The following is a 22,298-nucleotide window of genomic DNA, read 5'->3' on the forward strand; positions in this document are numbered from 1 at the left end:
CTGATTGTAGACAATGCCGCAGATACCACGCTACACATAAAGTCGTTGTTTTACAGACGAACCTGCATTAACAAATCCAACAGCTCCCAAACTTACAAAAGACTAATCAATAGTGAAGCCTGTGAAAGGGCCAGGACGCAATGATGGGTATCCATTGGTTTCATTTTGTAAACTCTTCGTATTTAAAGTAGAAAATGCAAAAAAATACTGTACTGGTGGTATGCAAAAACTGGACATATTGCTTTTAAGCATTTGTTCCTGCAGAGTGTCACGGTGAGCACTGGAGAAGGTAAGGGAAGGGTTTGGGAAATATTTGAAAAGACAGTGAAGGTCAGTGAGGGCTTCCCTTTACAGCCAGCGCGCCCCACTGAAGTAATCAAATCACTATTGCTAGAGAACCAAAGAGGTGGTTGGGCATGGTAGAAGAGCTGGTTGTGGTAGAAGAGGTGGTTGTGCATGGTAAAATAGGTGGTTGTGGTAGAAGAGGTGGTTGTGCGTGGTAGAAGAGGTGGTTGTGCATGGTAGATGAGGTGGTTGTGCAGGGTAGAAGAGGTGGTTGTGGTAGAAAAGGTGGTTGTGCATGGTAGAAGAGGTGGTTGTGCATGGTAGAAGAGGTGGTTATGGTAGAAGAGTTGGTTGTGCATGGTAGAAGAGGTGGTTGTGGTAGAAGAGGTGGTTGTGCATGGTGGAGCACATCACTTTGTAAGGTCCAGTTGCTGAACTGAATATGTTCTGCTTTCATTTGTGCTGTGGGCAATTTAATCTATAACCTACAACAGCCGCCCAATAAACACCAGCCCAAAGGTTTCGTCCAACAAAGTGCCAGAGGTGAAATAACTACAACGATGTGCACAAACCAGAATCAGTCTCTTGATAATCACCAGTGCTTGCTCACTTTGTGCAGTTCTGGAGAGAGGAGGTAGATGGGCGCAGCAGTGCCTCGTAATGTATATCTGTGTCCTCCCAGTACATGGATAAACGGGCGCAGTAATGAACATCAGTGGCTGCACAGATCACATGCATGAATGTGCCTGTTAGTAGAACAATGGCCCCACACACAAAAATGCACTGATCAACATAATCACATACTTTATGCGGGTCAGTGGTCTCATGCAGTACAATTATCATTGAATCCAGGGACGAGCATCAGTGGCCTCACTTAGTGAATGCATCAACATGCCTTGTTAAGAACAGAAGCAGCCCCGCACTGTAACTCCGCTAATGGGCCTAGTAACACGCATCACAGGTCTCACACTATACAAGCATCAAATAGTTATCTAAGGAGCATCACTGGTATCACACTATACAAGCATCAGATAGTCAACTAAGGAGCATCTGAGGCCTCACGCTATACAAGTATCAAATAGTCAACTAAGGAGCATCAGTGGCCTCACACAGTGAATGCATCAATATGCCTACTTAAGAACTGCAGCTGCCCCACTTGACAAATGCATTAACGAACTTTACAATAATCAATAGTTGGGCCAAAGAGTACATAATCAAAGGGCCTAGTGACAACTTTGTGTCGCCCCTCTCAGTACATGAATCAGTGGCCCAGGCTGCAAGTATAATGTATCGTTGGATCTAGTAGCAAGCACTGGTGAGCTCATACAGTGAAGGCACCGATGGGCCAAGCATTGAGCTTTGCTGGCCTCACTCTACTACGAAGTTCTACTACATGGCATCAGTGGCCTCAGATAGTACTCCCATATATGGGTCTAGTGACAAGCATAGGGGTTTCACACAGTACATGCATTAATGAGCCTTAAATAACATCAGTACTAGGGCACACTGAATTTCTGTGCTGTTTTAAGCATTGGAACTCTCTCACTCAGCTTGTCTATTTAGGGAACTCAGTCAGCAGCAAAGTAGAGACTCAGGATAACTCCGTCTACCTTGCCCGAAGTGTACCCTTAGTAGTCTCTGGATCCTGATCAGATGGGAGCAGTCTCCAAACACTCCGAATATTTTGAACGCCTACATCAAAGTAACATGTATTTTGTTAAAATATTTTAGCCTGAACAATATTTATACATATGAGCACAAAAGATAGTAACAACACAATTCATAGATTGTGTCATTGACTTGCTTGTTTTTGATGATTATCTCAAATCAGCATCTGTAGGTGAAGAGTCAATATGCGTTTCACCCCCTAAGGGAGTGTAGACCGGGGGCTTTTTCAGGGCTGTAAGCATATACAATTAGGCTTGTATTAATACCTATAGTTACATATTATACAGACGTTTTTGATATGGTTTTCATTATTGCTTACAATTTCAGTGAATTCCCACAGTGATGCACACTGGGGCTCTCATTATGAGTTTGGCGCATGGCAAAGGCTGCTCGCCAAACTCTTTGGGCCGGAAAACCGCCACTCTGGTTTTCTGGCCGCTGGCCCTATCTTGAGTTTCCCACTGGGCCAGCGGGAAACAGGACACAACATTGCCGCCGGCTTGTTTAAGAGCTGGCAGCAATCTTGCGGTGAGTCGGGTGTGCAGCACCGGTCGCGCTTTTCACTGCCTGTAATTCAGGCAGTGAAAAGCATGACAAGGCTGTCCATAGGGGCCACTGCACTGCCCATGCCAACTGCATGACCAGTGCAGGGGCCCCCATGGGGCGCCCAGAACCCCCTCTCCGCCAGCCTGGCAAATTAAGACCACCTGCACCGCCAGGCTGTTGATCAGCAGCAACCTGGCAGTGTCAGCGGTTGGACCATAGTGGCTCTGCACGTTCATACTGTGGAGGCAGGACCGCTGCTTTGGTGGCGGTCCAACCGCCACCATAAGTCAGGCAGTCCCAGGACCACCACACTCATGATAAGGGCCCCACTGTGGCACAGCAAACATACTTTGTAGCCTCTTCCAGATAGGTTCAAAGGGATTCTCTGTCTCCTTTGCTAATCTCACCAATAGTCCTCTGTCTGACGACTGAAAGAGATCCCCAAAATGCTCTGGGAAGAAATTTGTAATGTATATCTGTTGTTAGGCTCTCCTTCCGAGCCTTCAGTTTAGGTACAACTAAGGTATGCCTAATATAAAATGGAAGTCACAGTGGCTACAACAATGTGTATTGTTTGCTCCCCACATGCATCTTCCACATGCAAGCAATATATGCACATGCAACATGTAAATTTCCGTACCACACACATGCAACTTCCATACTCCTCATGATTAGATGGGACAGGCAGAACAATTAAAAAATATAGAAGAGGACAGTAAACTATTTCACAGTCAAGCAACAAGGACAAAGGCCAACCCTACATTATAATCATGTCGCTGCCCTCTGTGTCTTTCATCCATAGCCGGGTAAGATGACAGTAGTCACTATTCTAAGAAAGGGAGGCGCATGCGGTGTGCCCTCCTGATCACAGAGCACTGTGAGAGGTATCACTCCAGATTTTAAATTTCATGTGTGCTGAGGTGGAGTTCAAAAACACTACAGCTTGGTATGGGGACTGCGAGACAGGACGAAACACTCTTCAGAGCCATGCACTTGACCTTTGTCTGTCTCAACAGGGGTTATGGGACTGACATGTAATTCTATATGCATCTTGCCCATTACATTATATGGATTTTGCCTATTAAATTTTAGATTGCCTCCTTTTCCACAGAAAGGCAGTTGACGTCCTCTTCAAACCAGCTATCTTGTGTGGTTAATTGGTGTCCTTGGCTCAATATAGCTCTGAGAGCTGCCCCACTCTCCAGTACTAAAATCATGTGAATGTCCTTATCTTTAATGTGTAACCGCACTCACCTTCATAAGGTCCTTCCATGCTGGTTGTACGACGGAACACCGACTTCCGAAACAACGAGTGCCTTAACAACGAGGTCAGAACACCGATCTCGTTGTTACTACTAATGCCTTTACCACGAATGCCTTAACAACGATATTTCGTTGTAAAGGCATTCCTGATAAAAGCATTAGTAATAGGCACCATTGATCCTGCATCACTTTCCCCACCCCCCTAACCCCACCCCAAAACCTAAAACCCCCTGACCCCCCAACCCTCCCCAAAAACGCCCCACCCCCCCAACCCCACCCCAAAACCTAAAACCCCCTGACCCCCCACCCCCACCCCCTTCCCCACCCCAAAACCAAAAATGCCCCACCCCCCCAACCCCGCCCTAAAACCCCAAACCTAAAACACCACCAATTCCCCACCCCGCCCCAAAACCTAAAACCCCCTGACCCCCACCCCGCCCCAAAAACGCCCCACCCCAAAACCTAAAACCTCCTGACCCCCCACCCCCTCCCCAAAACCAAAAACACCCCACCCCCAACCCCACCCCAAAACCTAAAACCCCCTGACCCCCCACCCCCTCCCCAAAACCAAAAATGCCCCAACCCCACCCCAAAACCTAAAACCCCCCACCCCCTCCCCAAAACCAAAACGCCCCACCCCCCAACCCCACCCCAAAACCTAAAACCCCCTGACCCCCCCACCCCCTCCCCAAAACCTTAAACGCCCCACCCCCCGAACCCCACCCCAAAACCTAAAACCCCTGACCCCCCCACCCTCTCCCAAAACCTAAAACACCCCCGACCCCCACCCCCTCCCCAAAACCTAAAACCCCCCACTTACCTTAGTCGTCCCCTCGTCATCTGCGTCGTCCTCCTTAGCCGACTCCCTTGTTTGTACCTTAACCACGCATGTTCGTTGTTGCGGACATGCGTAGTTAAGGCACAAAATAACGAAGTTGTAGTTAAAGAAAGCGTATAAAAACTTCGGCATAAAAGACGTTTCCCTTCCATGCTGGTTGATCATCAGTGCCCAGGCAGGAAATGATAGCCACCTTCAGTTTTCCATTGCAGGAATTCTCCATACTACAATGCGTGGAATTGGGTGGTCATTGTGCTGGTCAGCTGACTGTGTCTGTAGTGGGAGGAATGTCTCATCTCTATCTGCACTGTTTGTGACACTTCCTTCATATGGCTCTGTTACCATCCTTGGATGACTGTCTAAGTGTTCCAGTGTTTAAGAATGACTTTGGGATATCTAACGGACCATGTACCCTGAAGCAGCACATGCAGGTAACACCTATAATCTCAGCCAAGTGAGTCTGCCCCTGCATCACCTTCATGTCTATTTGGAGTAAAATGTTGGTTACAACTTTTCTGTGGAGACTGATATCTTGGGTGGTATTCTGCATGTTGTGTGAATGTATTGGAGAAAGAAGCCATGTGGTGGTACGGTGAGAGTATCCATTGCATAATACAGAATCGATTTCCTCTAATATTATTGAGCCTTATTGCAGTGACACTGTACCATGGTCATTGTGAAGAAGAAAAGTACTGAGGTAAATGTCTTGCTTTGTACAGGCACAGGTTAGAAATTGAGTCATTATTATCTCAATAATATGGGAATCTATCAAAAAGGGTGCAATTTGGGCCGAATGGGGAATACTCCTCACTATTTAAAATTCAGAGAGGAGTCAGGCAGGGGTGTGTGTTGGTGCCCTTTTTATTTTCCCTGTTCATAAATGGTGTAGAGATATTGTTCCAAGATGTTCCCTCGGACTCTCCACAAGTGTCCTTTTCCTTGCCTATGATGCTGTCCAATTGTCAAGGACTGCGAATGGCTTGCAACGACTTATGCAGCACTCATGGAGGCCAAGGAACCTAAAATGAATCTAGAGAACACAGATGATGATCTGTGGAGAGGGAGCATGTAATTCAAGAATTCATCACAGCAACAGCACACCTATTAAATGGTTAGATAATTTTCCTATCTTGGCATTGTCTTTATCTCTAGAGGGTTAGGGACTAGGCACATTGAGAACAACAGGCTAAAATGATACATGCCTATGGGGTTATCTGCAAGAGTACTTCTAAAGTGGATTGCAAACCGATCCGGGAGATAATCACTATCTACAAAGCCATATGTGTTTCTGCAGCCTCGTATGGTGGTGGGTTATGGGGTCAAGCAAAACTTGTCATTTATCGGACGGAGAATACTTTTTGTCAGCAGCAACTTGCCACACCACACTCCAAATCAGCTTATATTGTACCTAGGGAACTGGGGATGGAACACCTGGAAGGTTTATTAGCTGTGAAACCCACCTAGCACTCCATATGGAGCAAAGAGGAGACCAAGGGGCTCATTTGCAAGACCCTAGTGCCACTGAAGCGTCACTTTCAGCAACGCTCCAGTGGCATGGTGTCCTGCACCATATTTACAAGGAGGCGTTAAGCCACTTTGGGCTAGATGTAGGTAAGTATGGGATTGCGACTCGCAATTTGCGAGTCGCAATGCCATATGCAGGATGGTGTCCCTGACACCATCTGCGAATCGCAAGGGGGTCGCAAAGACCCACCTCATTAATATTAATGAGGTAGGTCGCAATTTGTGACCCCCTTGCGATTCCCTGCACTCACAGGGATGGTGGCCTGCTGGAGACACAGACCACCATGTCTGTGACTCCTTTTTTAATAAAGCAGTTTTTTTTTGTATTGCAGCCCGTTTTCTTTAAAGGAAAACGAGTTGCAATACACTCGGGAAAATGAAACCATTTGGTTTCATTTTTTCAGAGCAGGCAGTGGTCCATAGGACCACTGCCTGCTCTGAAAAACTACTTTTAGAGCTATTCACAAAGGGGAAGGGGTCCCATGGGGAACCCTTCCCTTTTGCGAATGAGTTGGCACCCACTTCACATGGGTGCTAATTGCTTTGCGACCACGTTTGCGATCACAAAGCAATTCTGCATCGCAGTGAGAATCGCAAATAGGAAGGGGAACACCCCTTCCTATTTGCGAGTCGCATTCCCATTTTGTGAGTCGGTACCGACTCGCAAAATGGAAATGTGCATCGCGATTCGCGTTTTGCATGGCGCAAAGTGCAAATTTTGCAGTTTGCGCCATTCAAAACGTTTCCTACATCTGGCCTTTTGTGTGGCTTAGTGTCACATTTTAAATATGGGCCCCCCAACGAAGTTTTCTGCTACAGAGGGGCATGCAATGGGTGTTTCTGTGGGTGTTTCCACACAACACCCATTGCTTTTGACACTGCACCAGACTGATGAGAAATCGTAAACCTGAGGCAGCACCAAAAACGAACACCACCCCAAGGGTGGCGTTAGAGTGGCACAACGAAGAGAAATAATTTTATTTCTCCTCGTTTTAGTATTTTTCTATGTGTGCTGCATTCTGCAGCACACATAGAAAGAGTAAAACCCCATTAATGATTGTTTATGTGCTGGAAGGTTTCATCCGTTCCTGCACATAAACAATCATTAAATAATGATGATTTGCTACTTGTATGAGCTGCATGATGCAGCACGCATAGAAGTTACAAATCCTCATTATTCATTGTTTATGCGCAGGAAGGGATACCTTCCTGCACATTAACAATCATTTCCTGCAACATAGGCGCCCTTGCACTATTGTGCAAGGCTGCCAGCGTTGGTGCTAGGCAGCTAATTTTAGCGCTGCGCTAGTGAAAACACTGGGGTGCACCGTGCTGTGGTAAATATGATACATCCCTGCATTTTTTTAATGTTGGGCACACGCTGCCAAATTTGGCACAGCTCCTTGCGCCGACAGTTCCTTGTAAATGAGGCTTTAAGTTTACTAAGGCAATCATAAGGAAGTGCTTAACATTAGACAATGCATTGAGAATCCTCTGACTTTGATATATTATTAGTGAGATGGTCCAGTTCATTGTTCCCTCATTGTTAGAGGAACCAGGCAGCGTATTGTATTTTAGTAAGAGAGACCGGAATCTCTCATATCACAATTTCAAAGTAGACGCTAGGTGTGCCATAATCACTTTTAAGCCCTCAGTTACAAAATACCTATCTGCAGCTCAGCACATAGGCTTACAGAGGTATCATCTACCATTCAATAGCGTTTTGTTCTAACATGTCTACTCCGGGGTACAGTCAGTGTTTTTGTGGCTTTACTGAAGCTGAAGCAATGGCCAGATGTGGCAGAGAAATGCACTTGCTATAACAGGTCATCTCAAGGCACAATGCACTTTGTTATTTTGTAGTCTCTATGCTGATGTTGAAAACTTTTATATAACACCACTATTTCTAGCAAAACAGAATCATGATTAAGCTTTTTTGCACCTATATTCTCTGGAGGACTCATATATGTGTTTTAGCAATGCCATTTTTATCTAGAAAGCTATCCACATCAGGAAACACTTAAATTACATGTATCAAACTCCTCCTTAGATAACATATGAGACTACTTGATGGTCCAAACATATAACTAATCATATTCAGGAATTATCACTTTATTTTGTATTATGATAGCGGGCCCTACCCAGAGGTTTTTGGTATTTAGAATATATAGATAAATGTCTTCGTTCTGTATCGTTAGGTCTTTTGCCTACATGAAATCTGCATTTAACTTCATTCTTTTCCATTCTATTGGAATGGGACACTCCTTTATGATATCACCACTTGTTAACACCATGCCCAATGGGTCTAGTTTTAATGTATAGAATTGTAATAGAACACTCTAATACATTTGTTGAAATAATATTCTGCTATTGCAGACACACCACTGCCATTATAATGCACTTTATTGTTTGATGAACCTACTTCAAGAAGTATTTTTATGAATTGTGTCATTCTTAGTATTTATTGTCAGTGTTTTAGTTTGCCTGATGTGATGACGTCTTGATGAAGTATTTTATTGATCATAGATTGTTATGTACTTTTATTGTTTTATTTTAAAACGAGTAAAGATAATTTAATTTAAATGAATAGGTTTTTAAGAAGTTGCATTTTTTTGTGTCAATACGTAATACCTGTCACCTTTCCCCAACACAGCCAGAAATAAGTCCCAAAGGGTTTCCTCTGCTACGCTTCAGTAACTTTTGCTGACGTTGCAGGGTGTACGATATTTAACCCCTTCACTGCCAGGCCTTTTCCCCCTCAGGTGCTAAGCCTTTTTTTGGCTATTTGGGGCAGTTCGCGCTTAGGCCCTCATAACTTTTTGTCCACATAAGCTATCCAGGCCAAATTTGCATCCTTTTTTATCAACATCCTAGGGGTTCTAGAGGTACCCAGACTTTGTGGGTTCCCCTGAAGGAGACCAAGAAAGTAGCCAAAATACAACAACAATGTTGCTTTTTCAAAAAAATGAGAAAAAAGGGCTGCAGAAGAAGGCATGTGGTTTTTGTCCCTGAAAATGGCATCCACAAAGGGTTTGCGGTGCTAAAATCACCATCTTCCCAGCTTTCAGGAATGGGCAGACTTGAATCAGTAAACCAAATTTTTCAACACAATTTTGGCATTTTACTGGGACATAGCCCATTTTTACTATTTTTTGTGCTTTCAGCCTCCTTCCACTTAGTGACAGAAATAGGTGTGAAACCAATGCTGGATCCCAGAAAGCTAAACATTTCTGAAAAGTAGACACAATTCTGAATTCAGCAAGGGGTAATTTGTGTAGATTCTGAAAATGTTTCCTACAGAAAATGACAGCTGAAATAAAAAAATATTGAAATTGAGGTGAAAAAAACAGCTATTTTTCTCCACGTTTTACTCTGTAACTTTTTCCTGCGATGTCAGATTTTTTTAAAGCAATATACCGTTACGTTGGCTAGACGTTTCTGGTTGCGGGGAAATATAGGGCTTGTAGGTTCATTGAGAACCCTAGGTACCCAGAGCCAATAAATGAGCTGCACCTTGCAATGGGTTTTCATCCTATACCGGGTATACATCAATTCATTTGCTGAAATATAAAAAGTGAAAAATAGGTATCAAGAAAACCTTTGTATTTCCAAAATGGGCACAAGATAAGGTGATGAGAAGCAGTGGTTTTTTGCACATCTCTGTATTCCGGGGTGCCCATACTAGCACGTGAATTACAGGGCATTTCTCAAATAGACATCTTTTTTACACACTGCCTTACATTTGGAAGGAAAAAAATGTAGAGAAAGACGAGGGGCAATAACACTTGTTTTGCTATTCTGTGTTACCCCAAGTCTCCCGATAAAAATGGTACCTCACTTGCGTGGGTAGGCCTAATGCTCGTGGCAGGAAACGCAACATAGACACATCACATTTTTACATTGAAATCAGACATGTTTTTTGCAAAGTGCCTAGCGGTAGATTTTAGCCTCTAGCTAAGCCGGCACCTAGGGAAACGTAGCAAACCTGCACCTTTTTGAAAATTAGACACCTCAGGGAATCCAAGATGGGGTGACTTGTGGGGCTCTGACCAGGTTATGTTACCCAGAATCCTTTGCAAACCTCAAAATTTGGCCAAAAAAAGACTTTTTCCTCTCATTTCAGTGACAGAAAGTTCTGGAATCTGAGAGGAGCCACAAATTTCCTTCAACCCAGCGTTTCCCCAAGTCTCCCAATAAAAATGATACCTCACTTGTGTGGGTAGGCCTAGCACCCGTGACAGGAAATGTCCCAAAACACTATCTGGACACATCAAAATTATCAAATACAAAACTACCTGTTTTGGGGGGGTCGTGCGTTTTTGGTCCTGGGGTCAGCAGCCACCTAGGGAAACATACCAAACCCAGACATTTCTGAAAACTAGACACCCGAAGAAGTCCAGGAAGGTGTGGCTTGTGTGGATCCCCCAATGATTTCTTACCCAGAATCCTCAGCAAACCTCAAATTTAGCTACAAAATCACTTTCTTCCCACATTTCTGTGTGGGATCACCGCACCGGGACATATTTCTGCCACCCAATGTTCCCCTCATTCTCCCGGTAAAAATGATACCTCACTCGTGTGGGTGGGCCAAGTGCCTGTGACAGGGAAGAGACAAAAACATGTAGAAATTGAGGGGGAACCAAAGCGGGTCCAAAAGGGCAGTCTGAAAAAAAACATTTTTAGGCTGACAAGTGCAGCAGAATTTTTATAAGTATAGATGAGACAATGTTGGGTGGTGGGAATTTTGTGGATTGCTGCAGATTCCGGAAGGTTCCATCACAAAAATGTGGGAAAAATGTGTGATTTCCAGTAAAGTTGGAGGTTTGCAGGGCATTCTGGGTAAGAAAATGGTGCGGGTGCATGTAAAGCACATCACCCTGGAATCAACCAGATGTTTAGTTTTCTGATGTGTCTGGGTCTTGTGGATTTTTCTACATGGCAGCGTCCCAAAGTAAAAAAAGTACAGACATCACCATTCCAAGTGGGACGATTTTGAGAGTTACCAAGCTCTCATGGCCCAAATGTAAAACCAAAAACCAAAATAATCAAATGTTTTCTTGCTTGCTGTGGGATAAGATGTTTTAGTGTGTGGGGGTAGATCTGAAAGACTGTTACCCCCGTCAGTTAGGGTGAGGGCATAACCAGGCCCATACTGGTTGGTAGCCACCACTCCACTATTTTTTTATTTTTTTATTCCATGCCATCTAGTAGACTTTCTGCCTCCCCCCCCCCCGGGTGTGAATCGAGGGTAATTTCCAGGGCAGGACAACTTTGGCCCCATTTATTTGGGGTGGAGGTATGGCCATAACCCCACCCTGTTATTTAAAAAAAAAAAAAAACTTCCCTGGTCTCTGGTGGGTTTCTGCCCCCTTTGGGGCAGATGGGTCTTCCAAAAATAGGCCGATCTGCTCCCAAGGGTGGCAGATATGGCCAACAGTAATGTGCCCCCATGGGGATTGACCCTTGCCCAAGGGGCAGCCCCCAAAACAAAACACATACACACACACCAATCCCTGGTGTCCAGTGGTTTCTGCCCCCCTTGGGGGTGGATTGGCCTAACAAAAATAGGCTGATCTGCCCCCAAGGGGGAGGGGAGAAATGGCCTAAATACAATTTGCCCCCCAAGGGAGTGACCCTTGCCTAGGGGGTCGCTCCCCATATATAAAAACATAAAGTAAATAAAAAGATATATATATCCCTGGTGTCTAGAGGTTTCTGCCCCCCCTGAAGACAGAGCAGCATAATTATATTAGTCAGACTACCTCTGGGGGGGTAGGAAAGGCCTAAAGATATTTTGCCCACCCGGTGAGCGGCCCTTTGCCAAGGGGCCGCTCCCCTTATGCGTAAGGATAATACAAAAAAAAACGTCCCTGGTGTCTAGTGCTTTTGCCCCCCCCTCCCAGTGGTAGATCAGCCTAATTATATTCGGCCGATCTGCCGAAGGGGGGGGAAGAAACGGTGTAAAAATGATTTGCCTCCCTGGGGAGCGGCCCTTGCCCAAGGGGCCGCTCACCTCATGTCCATTTCAAAGAAAAAAAAATCCCTGGTGTCTAGCGGTTTCTGTCCCCCGGGGGGGGGGGAGGAGAAATGGCTTAAAAACAATTTGGCACCCCACGGAGCGACTCTTGCCAAAGGGGTCACTCCCTACACATAAAGGAAAAAAAAAAAATCCTGGTGTCTAGGGGTTTTCTGCCCCCCCGGGGGGCAGAAATGGCCTAAAGACAATTTGGCCCCACAGGGAGCGACCCTTGCTGAAGGGGTCGCTCCCTACACATAAAAGAAAAAAAAATCCCTGGTGTCCGGGGGGGCAGAAATGGCCTAAAAATTATTTGCCCCCTAGGGAACAGCCCTTGCCCAAGGGGACGCTCCCCTCATGTCCATTTAAAAGTTAAAAAAAAAATCCCTGGTGTCTAGTGTTTTCTGCCCCCCCGGGGGCAGTTCAGCCTAATTATACTAGGCCCATCTGCCTCCAGGGGGGCAGAAATGGCCTAAAAACAATTTGGCCCCCCCAGGGAGTGACCCTTGCCGAAGGGGTCCCTCCCTGCACAAAAAAAGAAAAAAAAAACAACAAAAAATTATCCCTGGTGTCTAGGGGTTTTCTGCCCCCCTGGGGGCAGATCAGCCTAATTTTATTAGGCAGATCTGCCTCCGGGGGGTGCAGAAAAGGCCTAAAAATATTTTGCCTACTCGGGGAGCGGCCCTTGCCCATGGGGCCGCTCCCCTCATGTCCATTTCAAAGAAAAAAAAATCCCTGGTGGCTTGCGGTTTCTGAAGAAATGGCCTAAAAACAATTTGGCCCCCCAGGGAGCGACCCTTGCTGAAGGGGTCGCTCCCTACACGTAAAAGAAAAAACAAATAAAAAAAATTATCCCAGGTCTCTAGGGGTTTTCTGCCCCTGGGGGCAGAAATGGGCAAAAAATGATTTGCCCCCCTAGGGAGCTCTCCCTACACACAAAAGAAAAAAAAAAATGAAAAGTAAATGATCCCTGGTGTCGAGGGGTTTTCTGCCCCCTGGGGCAGATCAGCCTAATTTTATTAGGCAGATCTGCCTCCGGGGGGGCAGGAAAGGCCTAAAAATATTTTGCCCACCCAGGGAGCAGCCCTTGCCCAAGGGGCCGCTCCCCTTATGCGTAAGGATAATACAAAAAAAAAATTCCCTGGTGTCTAGTGGTTTCTGCCCCCACCCCATGGGACAGATCAGCCTAATTATATTAGGACAATCTGCCCCTGGGAGGGGAGAAATTGCCTAAATTCTATTTGCCCCCCTGGGGAGCGGCCCTTGCCCAAGGGGCCGCTCCCCTTATGTCCATTTAAAAAAACAAAAATCCCTGGTGTGTAGTGGGCATTTCTGCTGCCCCATCGCATCACAATGGGGCAGCAGAAATGCTTGCAGAAACATGAAAGGAAAGGGAAGGCTTTTCCTTTCCTTTCATGCCTCTGCTGGCCCCATCCTCCCAAGCGGAAAAGAAATGATGAGCATTTCTCTTCCGTAATCGCGCTGGAAGCATGCTTCCAGGGCGGTGGGAGGTGACCTCTGATGAGGTCAGCACACTCTAGTGTGCTGATGTCATCAGACGACACTGGAAGGGGTCAGGGGTGGAAGGGGAAGAGATTCCCCTTCCAGCCCTGATCTGGGGGGGGTGGGGGACGGCCCTTGGGGGGAGCACTAGCGCTTCCACCAATGGCCGGTAAAAGGACATAATGGTTACGTCCATGGCGCTTCAGAGGCGCAGCCACGGACGTAAACCATTACGTCCATGGCAGTTAAGGGGTTAAAAGCAGGACATGTAAATGTACAATGTTAAACATGTTGCTACAGTGAAGTTGCTCCCAAAGCTATTTCCACTGTAGCAAGATTGTCTGTTCTATAGGAAAGTATTGCAATACAATATTAATTTAAAAATGTTTTCTCTAGCTTGGAAACACCTACAAAGTTCATTCATTAAACAATTATTACAATTGATGAAACAATCACTACAAGCCCAATTAACTGGTTAAGTCAGATTTGTAGTAAGTAGTTTGTAGAACGTAGTTTTAGCCAACTACCTCTTTCCTGCCTAATGCCCCTAGATGTCCATTTGCATTAGTTCCTACTTTCACCTGATAGCTGAATAGCTCCACCATAAGGTGCCAAAACTGCTCATAGAGCAGGGCAATGGCTTTGGTATGGGAAGGTGTTTCCCTCTGTCAGGAATGAACCCCGGGCTGTGTCCAAGATCGTAATTATTATCCAAGAGGCGTCCCTTGCAAATGGGAGTTTGCATCTTGGCAGGGCCCCTGTGTTCATACTCAGGTAGGCACCAAACCCAGTGGGAGAGGAGCTGTCCCCAGAATTGGTTTGAAGTGACCACAGAAGAGGATTTCCTCATATTCATGGCCATACCTCTGGGGTGGGCACACAGACTGTGCAGAAGAGGAAAGAGATTTCTCCATATTGGATTTGGGCATACAGGAGCACTGTGGGATTGTTTGTAGTAGGGCACAGAGAAATTACTGCAAATGTGGGTAGGGTTATCCCTGGGAATGTTTTTCCTATTAGTTAGGTAGGGGTCAGGATTCACCCCACCCACAGACTAGTATAAATGTGGCAATCCGGGGCACCCTCTTCAGAATATCACTCTTGTGGCAGAAGAAGGGTTGCACCTGCTGTTGAGACCTGTGAGGGGACCTGAAAGGGTGGACCAGGACTTACATGTACCCAGGGTCACAGAGGTAAACTCCAAGGGTCTTAAGGATGACTTTTCTGTTAAGCTCAGCAACAACACCAGCTGCTAGAAGTTATTTCCCTGAACAGCCCAGCTGACTTGTTCCAACTGAACCTGCCCTGGATCCTGCTGGGAGCTTCTGCTGGAGTGAGTTTTGACCCTCAAATGCTGCTCTTGAGTCCTGAAAGACCTCTGGAGGATTAGGAAAAACTTGCCAAGTCAATCCAACAAAGGTGTGTTGCCACTGGGCCAAAGTTTCAGGTCAATCCCTCTCTGAGCTTTTCTGCAGCAGCAAATCTGTTTAATCTCTGGACATTGTGGAAAGGGTGTCCGGGCTTGTGGAGCCCTGTTAGGCTACAGCTTGCAACCTTGGCCAATGAAGGAATCCAAGGTCCAAAAAAGTAACTACGTTCAAACACAGGAATCTTCACCAGACAAAGGCACCAAAAGTATCTGCCAGCGAGGGACCGTAGTGCGGTGCAAAATTTGAATTTCTCCCAATCTGGGCTTTCCGGTCAAAAGTCAATAGCTTCACCAGGAGCTAATCTGGCTGCTATCTGGTCTCCTGGAGCACTTCTCATACATAGCCTGTTGCCTTGCTCAGCTCAGGATTTTTGACTTTCATTCCTGAAACCAAGGGCCTGATTTACAAGGAGCTTTTGCGCTGCTGTTGCATCATTTTTTTCATGCAGCGGTGGTGCAGTCAGTGCTCCACACTGCTCGACATTTACAAACTGATGCATTAGACCCAATGCGTCCGTTTGTACAGGCCTGCATCACATTATACCTATCCAGGTATAATGTGTGCAGGGTTGAGGTTCCGACATTAAAAGCCATGCAGAACTGACACAGTGAGATTTACAGCTTTTCCCTGCGCCACTCTACCACTTGACTGAGTCAAAATTCTTACGCCTGCTCAGACTGAGCAGGCGTAAGGATTGATGCAGGGCTTTTAACATAGGACTGTCTTCTGTGTTCTGATGCATTGTTGGAGTTGGTTCAGTTTTACCAGCAATGTGTCACTTTAGCGCCAACAGATGCATCAGAATTTTTATTTTTGACTCATCCATGAAAACTTGAACCATGGAGCTCTGTATTGTAATTACAGTGCATCCATGGCATCATTAAGGCATGCGTCAGGGACAATCTGATGCATGAGTCTGATGCGTCAGATTCTTGTAAATGGGGCCTTAAGTTAGAAGGTTAAACTTCTCACCGGGTCAACCTGTTTTCTGTAACTGACCTACGCCCCATCTCGGTTAGCATTAAATCGTGCCTAGGTACCATTCTAAAGCAACCAGATGATCAGAGTTGTTACTTAATAATTTTTGCCACTATTTATATTTACAACTTTAAAACATGAATTCCTCCGGTTCCCCATATTGGAGTTTTGTCTTTTTGGCATCATTTTGCTCATTAAATTACTCTCTATTTTTATAAATTGGAGCATGAATCACTGAAACCAATGGTACCTGTAATTTACAATGGCATAATTAAGTGACTCCACCTCAGCTAAAATACTATGGGATTAATAGGAGCACCCACTTTCTTGAGAACCACTTTGCATTTTTCCTATGGCTCCTGTTTCAAATGCCACATATGATGGTTACCATGTTTCCCATGTCTGATTTATTTATTTATGTATTTATTTGTTCATTTGTTTATTTATAGGTTTTATAATGTGCACAGCTACCCCGGAGGGTTTCCCAGCACAAGGCAGAAGCAAAGGCATGGTGTAAAGAGTAGTAAATTCATAAAAGCCAGGTCTTCAGGCTTTTACGGAAAGCCAACAGTGCACTGCAGTTTTTCAGAGCTTTACCTTTGTGGACGGAGTGGGTAAAGCTCCTAGGTCTGCCAGTCAATGTCTGGGGCCCCAGAGAGAGGGGTTCTTTCCCAGAATCATGACCTCTATTTTGTCCCCATTAAGCTTGAGGGAGTTCTTACTCATCCAGTTAGAAATTAAAGTCAAGCCCAGATTTAAAGCAGAAGGGTCTTGGTACTGATCCTAAGACAGAGAAAAAACAATCTGTGTGCCATAGGCATAGGAAAAAAGGGTAAGCCCACAGCTCTCTATAAGGCTTGCCAAGGGACAGACACAAAATGTTAAATAAAAGCAGGCTTAAAACAGAGCATTGGGGGACACCTAAGGTCAAGGCCTGTGGCTTGGATTTAGTGTCTGCTGAAAAGACCTGGAACACACGGTCTGTCAAAAATGAAACTAGTCATCTCAAAGCTGAGCTTTCGAGACCGAGAGCCTCCCATCTATCCTGCAGAATTGAGTGAGAAATAGTATCAAAAGCTGCACTCAAATCGAGCAGAATGAGTGCAGAGGTGCCACCCTCATCCAGGTGTTGTCTCAAGTGTACCATAAGGCACAGCAGGGCAGACTGTGCTGTGACCCGCCTGGAAGCCAAACTGTGATGGATGAAAAAAGTTATTGGCCTCAATGAAGGTAGTGAGGTGGGCATTAACATGCTTTTCTAAGACCTTGAAAAAAAACAGTAGCAAAGATATAGGTTGATAATTTGCTATATTAGAAAAATCTAGATTTTTTTTTTTTAACAAAGGCAGAACCATAGCATGTTTCCACCACAGAGGCACCACCCCATCCCATAGGGAAGAATTAAGGAGGTCCATGGCCAAAGTTAAGCAGTTCGGGCCAGCAGTTTAAGCTAACTGGGAGGTAAGGGGTCCAACAGGGATCCAGATTTAATAGATTGGAGGGTAGCTAACAAAGATGTATATTAAAAGAGAGGCAAATCATCTAAGTTGTTATTGAGCTTTCTTGCAGAGATCACATGTTAATTCTCTTCCATGGTCAAATACCCTGGATTTAGAGCAGGTTGACTTCAAATTTCAAGGCCAAATTTGAGAGCTGTGCATGGACCTTTTCAACTTTTAGGATAAAAAAAGTCAGCTAAATCATCACTCTGACTTTGAGAAAGTGAGGGGGCAGGGGAAGCATTACTAACATCTGCTAATTCTTTCACCACTTTGAAGAGGGGGCGCAAGCAATTTTGGCCATTGGTAATTTTTTCTGTGTGAAAGGTGGAACTGGCACATTTACACTGAGCATGATAAGCTTCCAAAGACTCCCGGTATTTGCTCTTTGCCTCCTCGGTATAAGATTTCCTCCAATGTCAAATTTATGCTTGTCGGTGAACCAGGAAGAGTTCTGCCAACACGTTTAGTGGTGGTTGGTAGAGAAACATTAATGGCCTCCATGAGCCATGAACAAATCGTATACTAACCCAAATCGACCAGGTGTAGTATAGATGGCTGATTATTAAGTAACTGCACATTTAAAGTCGAAATGTTGACTGGGACACATTATCGACAATGAGGACAGGGCAATGAACTTAAAAAGCACCCCATGGTGGCCCGACCAACAAAGTGGCAGTGGCGGGTCAATAACAGATCTTATATGTCAAAAAATATATAATCTAGAAGATGCCCAGCCACATGAGTCGGCTCAGAATTTAGAAGTGTGAGATTGAGGGCGCATAGGTCCTCAATATATAAAGTACTCATCTTATTTTAATCATTTTCTAAATGAAGATTAACATCCCCGAGTAGGATGAAGTTGGCATATTTTAAAATGTCAGGAGCCTGTAAGTTGGGTAGGGAGGTGGACTGCTTTCCAGCATATCCCTTGGGGGGGGGGGAGGGGGAGGTTATAGATCAAGGCTCCAGAGAGAATAAACTTGTAGGTAAGAAAGGGATTAAAAATCTAAACTTCACAATCTGGAACAGGGATTTATTATGGCATAACCAATATGTCTTGACCTGACAGATATATATCCATGATTGGGTCGAAAACTATGTATCAATCCTAAATTGAATCAGAAGAGTGTCAGCGCAGATGTGGTGTTCATCATGCTGTGTGCCTAGATAAATCACCTGGTTCAGTTCTTACACATTCTCTGATTTTGTATACTGGAGACTAAGGGTCTGATTTAGAGTCTGACAGATGGGTTACACTATCACAAATGTGACCGATAAACCATCCGCCTTATTACAAGTGCACTATATCCTTAGGCAGTTGTAACAAGTGGACGTTTGTGACAGAGTAACCCTCTGCCAAACTCTAAAGCAGGACCTAAATGAGAATGAAACCGCCATGCATGCACGTCTGTATTTAGCTGTATTAGATGTAAGGCACTCCTCCTGTGAAATGCTACCCAAATCTGTATTGTTTATTTTGCATCCTTTGAAAGTGGTTGAAAATCCTCTGAGACTAAAAAGGAAGGCATTTCTCAAAACTAAATTGTCTTTACATTATTGGCCACCCCCATAAAACATCCTATATATCATATGTGATATGTTTGTGTCTTCGGAGCTCTTAGCTAAGCTTTGTAAAAGTGGCTGTAAATTCATTTTAGGGAAGAATTGTTAGATCTATTGGCTAAAAGTGAAGGGCTGCCTTAATGTGGCCAGCGGATATCTCTGTTCCATAATACAATCAGGTTTAAAAAAAAAAAAAAAAAAAAAAACAATGCTTCTATGAACTTACAGAGTCTCACAAAGATGGCATCCTTCTTATGGATTGCTTGATGTTTAGGTCATGCCTACATGTGGTTACCTGTTTGTTAATCTGAAGAACCAAAGGAAGTGGAGCTTCATACCTTCTCCTCGTATCACAGCTCTGGTTATTAGTGCATTTGCAGACCTAAATTCTTGGATGACTCTACAAGGGAAAACTAATAGAGAGAGAATGTTAAGAAAGAAAGACCAATCAAGTTAGCTCAAAGTGTCGTGCACATAGAAGAAACTTAGGAAAGTTCACCTTAAGATATAGCATATAGACACAATTGCAGTCCAATAGCTTATCTTCCCTTGAAAACTGGACGTCACTGCACTTCTTAAAACTTAATCCATAAAAAATTAGATCCTCTTTTATCCAAATTCTGCATTTTAATAACCCCTTGTAATAGATTCAATTTAGTGTTAATGGGAGTCAGGAGTTTAGCTTAGCCTTCTGGCTTGCAGGCATGGGCCCCGTCACCTAGTGACTTTTTAATCTACATAGCATCCCTAAAACCAGCAGTCTTGCCTAGAGCAGGAGTCCAACTATGACATGGCGCCACCAGTGATGGTGTTTAGTCACTAATTTACGGATACCCTGAGTATCACTGTCTCACGCACAAGAGGTACCCCAAGTACCATTATACAGAGAAGTCCATGGTCTTGGGGAAGATCCTCCTGAGCTGAACAGGAAGCACCTAATTAGGCTGTAGGTTGTTCAAGCTCGAACTCTTAAAAGGACTATCTCCCCACTTGGTGTCCTATCTCTTTACCCATTACACAATATGGCTACCGCCGTAGACATTCCTAAGAATGCCAGACAAGCATTGACATTACACCTAGTAGCTCATGGCTTAACAGAAGAGGACAGGGATGTCACATTCATAGTAGAAGCTAGTGAAGCTTACCAAACAGAAACATTCTACTCTTGAGTCTCCTTTCTTCTGGAAGATCCTAGATCATTCACATTCCACAAATACAGAATTGCAAACGTACCACAACGGTATCATGCATACCACTATCTCGAAATTTCGATCACTTATCAAGAACACCACAACTGGTTTAATGGCGCCCGCCACACATAATACAACCTGTGAGATTAGGTCCCTTAGGTAATGAAGGACCAACTTGGCCTGTGTTTGCAACATACACTCCTCACCGTGGTGTAGAAAACTAGCAGGCAACTGATCTGTGCAATCTACACATTGAGCTAGTTACACTATATAGACGACTTGTTCAGTCCGTAATGCCAACTCTGAACACAACACCATCACGTCTAGCACCACCAGCACCTGCTGGATACCAATTGGCTCCTACTAGAATTAATCCACAAACAGTACATTCTACCATGGGCAAAGTGCCCACAGAACAAGACAAAATCCCGTTCTGGATAACCCAGAAAACAAATCAGCTGAAAGCTGTGTTTCCCAATATGGGACCACAGGAAAAACACAGAATTTTCACAATGTGCTTGCCCTTTGGGATAGTTCCCTCAATGGATGACTGTGCCACATGGGGTACAGTCTTTGCTGCAATTTATACAACCACACATGGTACTCAAACACTTGCCAATTGACCGGAAGTGTTAAAACAAATTCAGAATGAGTATGGGGCTGCTCCAGCCTTAGAATTGAGGGTGAAAATAATGCATAACTTCAACGCAGTCTCCTCAATAATACTCAGTAACATTAAAGGGGAAGTGGTAGCTTTGGCTATATGCCAGCAGCTCCAAGAGATCCCACACTTGAAACAGAAGAAACAGCTACCAAAAATAATTTCCGATACCCATAATATTATGGGACGGGATAGTTTGGGAGCCAAGTCAAAAAAGCCTGAAATACAGAATACCACCCCTAAGGAAGGTACTAAACAAGTATAGGAGGGTTCTAAAACGCTGTGGAATAAACAAAAACAAATTAAAGGCAGACAAAGTCAGAGAGCAGATTCTTCACACCAGGAGTACTCCGAAAGGAGATATCATCCAATAAATAGAGAAAATATAAGAGCTCCTGACAGATATAATGATTCACGTCCCTCTCCTTCCTTTCAGGACACATCGGATAGACGAAGCGAGAGGGTGGGCCGGTCAGAGCGACGTCCTGACTACGTGAAACAGAAGAAACACTCACCACAGTCTTCAGATAAAAAAGAAGACAAGTCCCCACAGTAAAAGCCACAGTTTACAAAGAAAAAGGTGGCGGGATGTCAATTAAAAATGCCAGTAAACTTGAGAACATTGCTGAAGAACAAGACGTGGGCGGTGACTGTGCTAGACAGCGCGGCAGAAGTCACGATATGTCGCCAGAGTCTGAAAGATCATCTGGATGCGACAGCAACTAGGAACTATATTGCAGTTGAGACAGCGGACGGGCGCATTCTCCCACCCAACAGGGTTTATCTACACTGAGAAGAGGTGAACCATATAAATCAGGGGAACGAATAGCAACAAACCTAGAAATTTGAAGGAAAAATTTAATTACTGTAGGATGGACAAGCATAAATTAAAAAGATTTGATGCAGAAAATTGTAACTGGGCAAGAAAAAGAAATTTTAAGCATGTAATGAATTTAACCAATGTCCACAAGACATTTTAGTGTCTTTCTGTAAGCTCAGTAAGGCCATTTCATGGAGCTTACAATTGAGGCCTGGAAACAAAGAGAAAAAAAACAGGGCTGGTTTGACTGTAATTGCTCACAAGGAAGTCAAGAACTTTAGCGAGCCTTACAGACTCGGTCCAGAAAAAAAAGGAAGTTATCATCAAGTGCTCTAAATATTAACTTGCACTAGAAGATTGAAAGGCCCAACTGAGGGCTAGGGCATGGGAAAATCTTCAGCAAGCAGCGGTTTTAAGGGTTAATAGCTTATTTTGGAAAACTGTTAACCAGCCATTCTTGAAAGACACAGACACATTCGAGATTGTTACACATGTACAATCATCTGACCGG

General features: G+C 44.5%; 1 long non-coding RNA gene across 1 annotated transcript in view; it reads left to right on the top strand.

Moving 5' to 3' along the window:
* The window catches only part of LOC138268352 (uncharacterized), a 145,754-nt gene that overhangs the window by 15,972 nt on the left and 107,484 nt on the right, over positions 1 to 22,298 (top strand). The window lies entirely within an intron of this gene.

The sequence above is a fragment of the Pleurodeles waltl genome, chromosome 12 (assembly GCF_031143425.1).
Source record: "Pleurodeles waltl isolate 20211129_DDA chromosome 12, aPleWal1.hap1.20221129, whole genome shotgun sequence".
Classification (NCBI taxonomy): domain Eukaryota; kingdom Metazoa; phylum Chordata; class Amphibia; order Caudata; family Salamandridae; genus Pleurodeles; species Pleurodeles waltl.